Source organism: Triticum dicoccoides, chromosome 2B, assembly GCF_002162155.2.
Source record: "Triticum dicoccoides isolate Atlit2015 ecotype Zavitan chromosome 2B, WEW_v2.0, whole genome shotgun sequence".
In the NCBI taxonomy this organism is placed as follows: domain Eukaryota; kingdom Viridiplantae; phylum Streptophyta; class Magnoliopsida; order Poales; family Poaceae; genus Triticum; species Triticum dicoccoides.
The window spans coordinates 600,871,699-600,879,611 of NC_041383.1; positions in this window are offsets into that span (position 1 = coordinate 600,871,699).

Sequence of the window (7,913 nt, forward strand, 5' to 3'; positions counted from 1 at the left end):
ACTTATACATGTTCCTCTGACCATGAGATTATGCAACTCCCGAATACCGGAGGAACACCTTGTGTGCTATCAAACGTCACAGCGTAACTGGGTGATTATAAAGATGCTCTACAGGTGTCTTCGAAGGTGTTTGTTCGGTTGGCATAGATCAAGATTAGTATTTGTCACTCCATGTATCGGAGAGGTATCTCTGGGCCCTCTCGGTAATGCTGATCACTATAAGCCTTGCAAGCAATGTGACTAATGAGTTAGTAGCATGATGTAGTATTACGGAACGAGTAAAGAGACTTGCCGGTCACGAGATTGAACTAGGTATGATGATACCTTAAAGATCGTGGATGTCGCCTAGAGGGGGGGGGTGGTGGTGAATAGGCGCTTTAAAATAATTACGGTTTAGGCTTGAACAAATGCGGAATAAACCTAGCAGTTAATTTGTCAAGCACAAAACCTACAACAACTAGGCTCACCTATGTGCACCAACAACTTATGCTAAGCAAGATAAGCAACTATGTGATAGCAAGATATATGACAAGAACAATATGGCTATCACAAAGTAAAGTGCATAAGTAAAGGGCTCGGGTAAGAGATAACCAAGGCACGCGGGGACGACGATGTATCCCGAAGTTCACACCCTTGCGGATGCTAATCTCCATTTGGAGCGGTGTGGAGGCACAATGCTCCCCAAGAAGCCACTAGGGCCACCGTAATCTCCTCACGCCCTCGCACAATGCAAGATGCCGTGATTCCACTAAGGGACCCTTGAGGGCGGTCACCGAAACCGTACAAATGGCAACCATTGGGGGCGGTCACCGAACCCGTACACTTTGGCAACCCTTGGGGGCGGTCACCGGAACCCGTCAAAATGCTTGGGGCGATCTCCACAACCTAATTGGAGACCCTGATGCTTGCCCGGAGCTTTACACCACAATGATTGATCTCCAAGCACCACCAACCGTCTAGGGCGCCAAAGCACCCAAGAGGAACTAGCTCAAGGGCACCAAGCACCCAAGAGTAATAAGCTTCTCAACTTGAAACTTCCACGTATCACCGTGGAGAACTCAAATCGATGCACCAAATGCAATGGCAAGGGCACACAGAGTGCCCAAGTCCTGCTCTCCCAAATCCCACCGAAGCAACTAATGCTAGGGAGGAAAATGAGAGGAAGAACAAGAAGGAGAACACCAAGAACTCCAAGATCTAGATCCAAGGGGTTATCCTCACATAGAGGAGAAAGTGATTGGTGGAAACGTGGATCTAGATCTCCTCTCTCTTTTCCCTCAAGAACTAGCAAGAATCCATGGAGGGATTGAGAGATAGCAAGCTCGGAGAAGGTCAACAATGGGGGAAGAACACGAGCTCAAAGGATAAGGTTCATTGGTGAAGAAGACCCCTTTATATAGTGGGGGAACCAATCCAACCGTTACCCCACTGAACAGCCACGCACAAAGCAGTACTACCGCTTGGGCAAGGCGGTACTACCGCTGAGGGCGGTACTACCGCTCTCACCCAGCGGTACTGCCGCGCTGACGAGGATGTCAGGGCCCTGGCCCCAGAGCGGTACTACTGTGGGAGTAGGCGCGATAATACCGCTTGGAGCGGTACTACCGCCACTACTACCGCACTTAGTACCGAGAAACCCGACACAAAAAACAACGGTCTCGAATTAAGGCGGTAGTAGCCCGGAACCACTGCGGTACTATGGCCGAAGACCACAAGCGGTACTACCGCTCTGGGAGCGGTGCTACCGCTTGAGTGCTTCGGCGGTACTACCGCTGTGGACCGCGGTACTACCAAAAACAAAGTATACTCCAAGGAAACCAGAACTGCCATAACTTCTGCAAATGAGCTCCGAATTGAGCAAACTCAAGCTTGTTTGAAACAAGACAACGAGTAGCATCAAAACAGTGAACCGCCTCCAAAGGAGTGACACCTCCAACAGAGAAGAACCAGCATACCCTCCAAAATCGAAAACATCATAGAAGATGCATGTGAACTCCGTTTTCAATGAACTCGAGCTTATCATGAACATGATCAAAAGCTCCAAATATCACAAGGAGAAGAACGAAACAAGAACCAATAAAGATGATGCAAGGATGCAATGGTTTGAGCTCTCTACGAACGATACGATCAAGCAACTCATCGAGAGCCCCCCTTGATAGTACGACAAACGATCCTATAACCCCGTCTCCCACAACTACCACGAGACCGGTAAAATAGAAAACCTATCAAGGGCAAACCTTTGCCTTGCACAAGGTCCACTTGAGCTAGATGATGACGATCTTAACTCCCTCAAGTTGGACATCCTTTCTTGATTGCGTTGGCTCGATGAAGACTAGTTGATTGCTCCCCATACTCCACTGTGGGTGAGGCTCTCTTTCGCACATCTTCACAAGTCCATTGTCGCCACAATGGACGGCAAGCTTCAAGCATTTGATCTCTTCGTGATGCTTCACTTGAACTTGCACACCACAACCTAACCCCAAAAAGAAAAAACACCACATAAGGTACTGCAATGAACTCATTCTTTCTTTATATTGGTGTTAAAACTAATGTATTCCAACTTCTCTATGGCTCATACCCCCCGATACTAGCCATAGATGCATCAAAATAAGCAAACAACACACTAAGAACAGAATCTGTCAAAAACAGAACAGTCTGTAGCAATCTGTAACTTTCGAATACTTCTGGAACTCTAAAAATCCTACAAAACTTGGAAGTCCTAGGAAATTTGTCTATTGATCTACAGCAAAAAGAATCAACGCAAAAGCACGTTTATGTGATTTATTGAATTTGTTTTCGTGAGCGCAAAGTTTCTGTTTTTCAGCAGAATCAAATTAACTATCACCATAGGTTATCCTATAGGTTCTACTTGGCAGAAACACTAATTAAAACATAAAAACACATCTAAACAGAAGCTAGATGAATTATTTATTGAATAACATAAAGTAAGAATAATGGGTTGTCTCCCAACAATAGCTTTTCTTTAAAGCCTTTTAGCTAGGCGTTGATAATTTTAATGATGCTCACATGAAAGACAAGAATTGAAGCGCAAAGAGAGCATCATAAAACACGTGATAAACATGTATAAGTCTAACATACTTCCTATGCATAGGCATTTTATAAGCAAACAAATTATTATAGAAAGCAAAAATTAGCATATGCAAGGAAGAAGAAAGAGACGATAGCAATCTCAACACGACGAGAGGTAATTTAGTAACATGAAAATTTCTATAACCATATTTTCCTCTCTCATAATAATTACATGTAGGATCATAGGAAAATTCAACAATATAGCTACCACAAAATGTATTATCAACACGATCCACACGCATGCAAAGTTGACACTCTTCCAAGATAGTGGGATTAATATTAACTAAAGTCGTGTCCTCTCCAAACCCACTTTTATCAAAAATATCATAAGATTGAACATACTCCAAATATGTGGGATCTAAAGTTGACACTCTTCCAAACCCACTTTCAATATTATTGCAAACACTATTATCAATCTCATATTCATCATGGAGGTTAAGTAAATTTCAAGATTATAAGAAGAATCACCCCAATCATGATCATTGCAACAAGTTGTGGACATAACAAAACTAGCATCCCCAAGCTTAGGGTTTTGCATATCATTAACACAATTGACATCAATAGAATTTATAATAAAATCATTGCAATCATGCTTTTTATTCAACGATCTATCGTGAATCACTTCATAAAGTACTTCATCACAATTTTCAGATTCACGAATTTCAACCAAAACCTCATAAAGATAATCTAATGCACAAAACTCACTAGCAATTGGTTCATCACAATTGGATCTCTTAAAAAGATTAGCAAGAAATGAGGATCCATAGATCTTAGGTTCTCTATTTAGCAATAAATACACAACTATTCCAACCAAACGAGCAAATGAGCCAAGTAAGACATCAAAGCAAACGAAAGACGAACAGAAGAAGGGCAAATAAAACGGCAAGGGTGAAGTGGGGGAGAGGAAAACAAGAGGCAAATGGCAAATAATGTAATGCGAGGGAGGTGAGTTTGTGATGGGTACTGATACGTCTCCAATGTATCTATAATTTATGAAGCATTCATGCTATTATATTATCTGTTTGGGATGTTCATGGGCTTTACTAAGCACTTTTATATTATTTTTGGGACTAACCTATTAACCGGAGGCCCAACCCATATTGCTGTTTTCTTGCCTATTTCAATGTTTCGAAGAAAAGGAATATCAAACAGAGTCCAAATGGAACGAAACCTTCGGGAGCGTGATTTTTGGAACGAACGTGATTCAGGAGACGTGGAGCTGAAGTCGGGGAAGCTTCAAGGAGGCCACGAGGCAGGGGGTGCGCCCACCCCCTGGGCGTGCCCTCCACCCTCGTGGGCCCCTCGTGGCTCCTTTGACCGACTTCTTTCGCCTATATAAGTCCATATACCCTAAAACATTCGGGGAGCAATAGATCTGGAGTTCCGTCGCCGCAAGCCTCTGTAGCCACCAAAAACCTCTCGGGAGCCCGTTCCAGCACCCAGCCGGAGGGGGAACCCATCACCGGTGGCCATCTTTCATCATCCCTGCGCTCTCCATGATGAGGAGGGAGTAGTTCATTCTCGGGGCTGAGGGTATGTACCAGTAGCTATGTGTTTGATCTCTCTCTCTCTCATGTTCTTGATTTGGCACGATCTTGATGTATCGTGAGCTTTGCTATTATAGTTGGATCTTATGATGTTTCTCCCCCTCTACTCTCTTGTAATGGATTGAGTTTTCCCTTTGAAGTTATCTTATCGGATTGAGACTTTAAGGATTTGAGAACACTTGATGTATGTCTTGCCGTGCTTATCTGTGGTGACAATGGGATATTCACGTGACCTACTTGATGTATGTTTTGGTGATCAACTTGCGGGTTCCATGAACTTATGCATAGGGGTTGGCACATGTTTTCGTCTTGACTCTCCGGTAGAAACTTTGGGGCAATCTTTGAAGTACTTTGTGTTGGTTGAATAGATGAATCTGAGATTGTGTGATGCATATCGTATAATCGTGCCCACGGATACTTGAGGTGAAAATGGAGTATCTAGGTGACATTAGGGTTTTGCTTGATTTGTGTCTTAAGGTGTTATTCTAGTATGAACTCTATGATAGATTGAACGGAAAGAACAGCTTCATGTTATTTTACTACGGACTCTTGAATGGATAGAACAGAAAGGATAACTTTGAGGTGGTTTCGTACCCAACCATAATCTCTTCGTTTGTTCTCCGCTATTAGTGACTTTGGAGTGACTCTTTATTGCATGTTGAGGGATAGTTATGTGATCCAATTATGTTATTACTGTTGAGAGAACTTGCACTAGTGAAAGTATGAACCTTAGGCCTTGTTTCCTAGCATTGCAATACCGTTTACGCTCACTTTTATCACTTGTTACCTTGCTGTTTTTATATTTTCAGATTACAACTACCTATATCTACCATCCATATTGCACTTATATCACCATTTCTTCGCCGAACTAGTTCACCTATACAATTCACCATTGTATTGGGTGTGTTGGGGACACAAGAGACTCTTTGTTATTTGGTTGCAGGGTTGCTTGAGAGAGACCATCTTCATCCTACGCCTCCCAAGGATTGATAAACCTTAGTTCATCCACTTGAGGGAAATTCGCTACTGTCCTACAAACCTCTGCACTTGGAGGCCCAACAACGTGAACAAGAAGGTTGTGTAGTAGACATCAGGTACTTGGTATGTCTTGACTTGAGCGAAGACTTCCCTGGCAACGGCACCATAAATCCTTCTTGCTACCTCTTGAGCATGCGTTGGTTTTTCCCTTGAAGAGGAAAGGGTGATGCAGCAAAGTAGCATAAGTGTTTCCCTCAGTTTTTGAGAACCAAGGTATCAATCTAGTAGGAGGCTCCTCAAAAGTCCCACACGCCTACACAAACAAACAAGAACATCGCAACCAACGCGATAAGGGGGTTGCCAATCCCTTCATGGTAACTTGCGAAAGTGAGATCTGATAGAGATAATAAGATAAGATAAATATTTTTGGTATTTTTATGATATAGATTGGAAAATAAAAGATGCAAATAAAAGTAGATGGAAAACTTGTATGATAAAAGATAGACCCGAGGGCCATAGGTTTCACTAGTGGCTTCTCTCAAGATAGCATAAGTATTACGGTGGGTGAACAAATTACTGTCGAGAAATTGATAGAAAAGTGCATAGTTATGAGAATATCTAGGCATGATCATGTATATAGGCATCATGTCCACAACAAGTAGATCGAAACGATTCTGCATCTACTACTATTACTCCACACATCGACCGACTCCTGCCTGCATCTAGAGTATTAAGTTCATAAGATCAGAGTAACGCATTAAGCAAGATGACATGATGTAGAGGGATAAACTCAAGCAATATGATATAAACCCCATGTTTTTATCCTCGATGGCAACAATACAATACGTGCCTTGCTGCCCCTGTTGTCACTGGGAAAGGAAAACGCAAGATTGAACCCAAAGCTAAGCACTTCTCCTATTGCAAGAAAGATCAATCTAGTAGGCCAAACCAAACTGATAATTTGAAGAGACTTGCAAAGATAACCAATCATACATAAAAGAATTCAGAGAAGATTCAATTATTTCTCATAGATAAACTTGATCATAAACCCACAATTCATCGGATCTCAACAAACACACCGCAAAAAGAGTTACATCAAATAGATCTCCAAGACGATCAAGGAGAACTTCGTATTGAGATTCAAAGAGAGAGAATAAGCCATCTAGCTAATAACTATGGACCCGAAGGTCTGTGGTAAACTACTCACAACTCATCAGAGAGGCCTTGGAGATGATGTAGAGGCCCTCCATGGTCGATTCCCCCTCCGGCGGAGCGCCGACGAAGGCTCCAAGATGGGATCTCACAGATACAGAAGGTTGCGGCGGTGGAAATAGTTTCTCATGGTGCTCTTGGATGTTTCCGGGGTCCGTGGATATATATAGGAGGAAGAAGTATGTCGGTTGACGCTCGAGGGGCCCACGAGGGTGGGGGCGCGCCCACCCCCTTAGGGCGTGCTGGGCACCCTCGTGGCCGCCTCGTTCGCTTCTTGATGTCCACTCTAATCTTCTTCTTCAAGACATGCTTGCAATAAGCTCAGCACTCACATGACCATTCTTTGGATAATTCCTTAATAGCACCTTGGTCAACTCATAAACTCCTTGAAACCACACATGGACTTCAAGAAAAGCCTATGGACAGATCCTTCAAATATAACTCAAGACAATCATTAGTCCATAGAGATTGTCATCAATTACCAAAACCAAACATGGGGGCACCACATGTTCTTTCAATACCGACGATCGAATATCGGGCAAGTAACATGCCGATGACAAAGGGAACAACACATGTTGTTATGCGGTTTGACCGATAAAGATCTTCATAGAATATGTAGGAGCCAATATGAGCATCCAGGTGCCGCTACTGGTTATTGACCGGAGATGTGTCTCGGTCATGTCTACATAGTTCTCGAACCTGTAGGGTCCGCACACTTAACGTTCGATGACAATTAGTATTATGAGTTATGTGTTTTGATGACCGAAGTTTTTTCGGAGTCCCGGAAGAGATCACGGACATGACGAGGAGTCTCGAAATGATCGAGACCTAAACATTCATGTATTGGAAGGCTACATTCGGACACCGGAATGGTTTGGGTCGTTTCGGATAAGTTTCGGAGAACCGGGGGTTACCGGACCCCCCGGGAAGTTATTGGGCCTCATGGCCTTAGTGGTGGAAGAGAGGAGGCATGCCAAGGAGTGGCACGCGCCCCCCTAGCCCAAACCGAATTGGACTAGGGTTGGGGGGGGGGGCGCCCCCCCTTTCCTTCTCTCCTCCTCCTCCTCCCCCCTTCTCCTTGTGGGA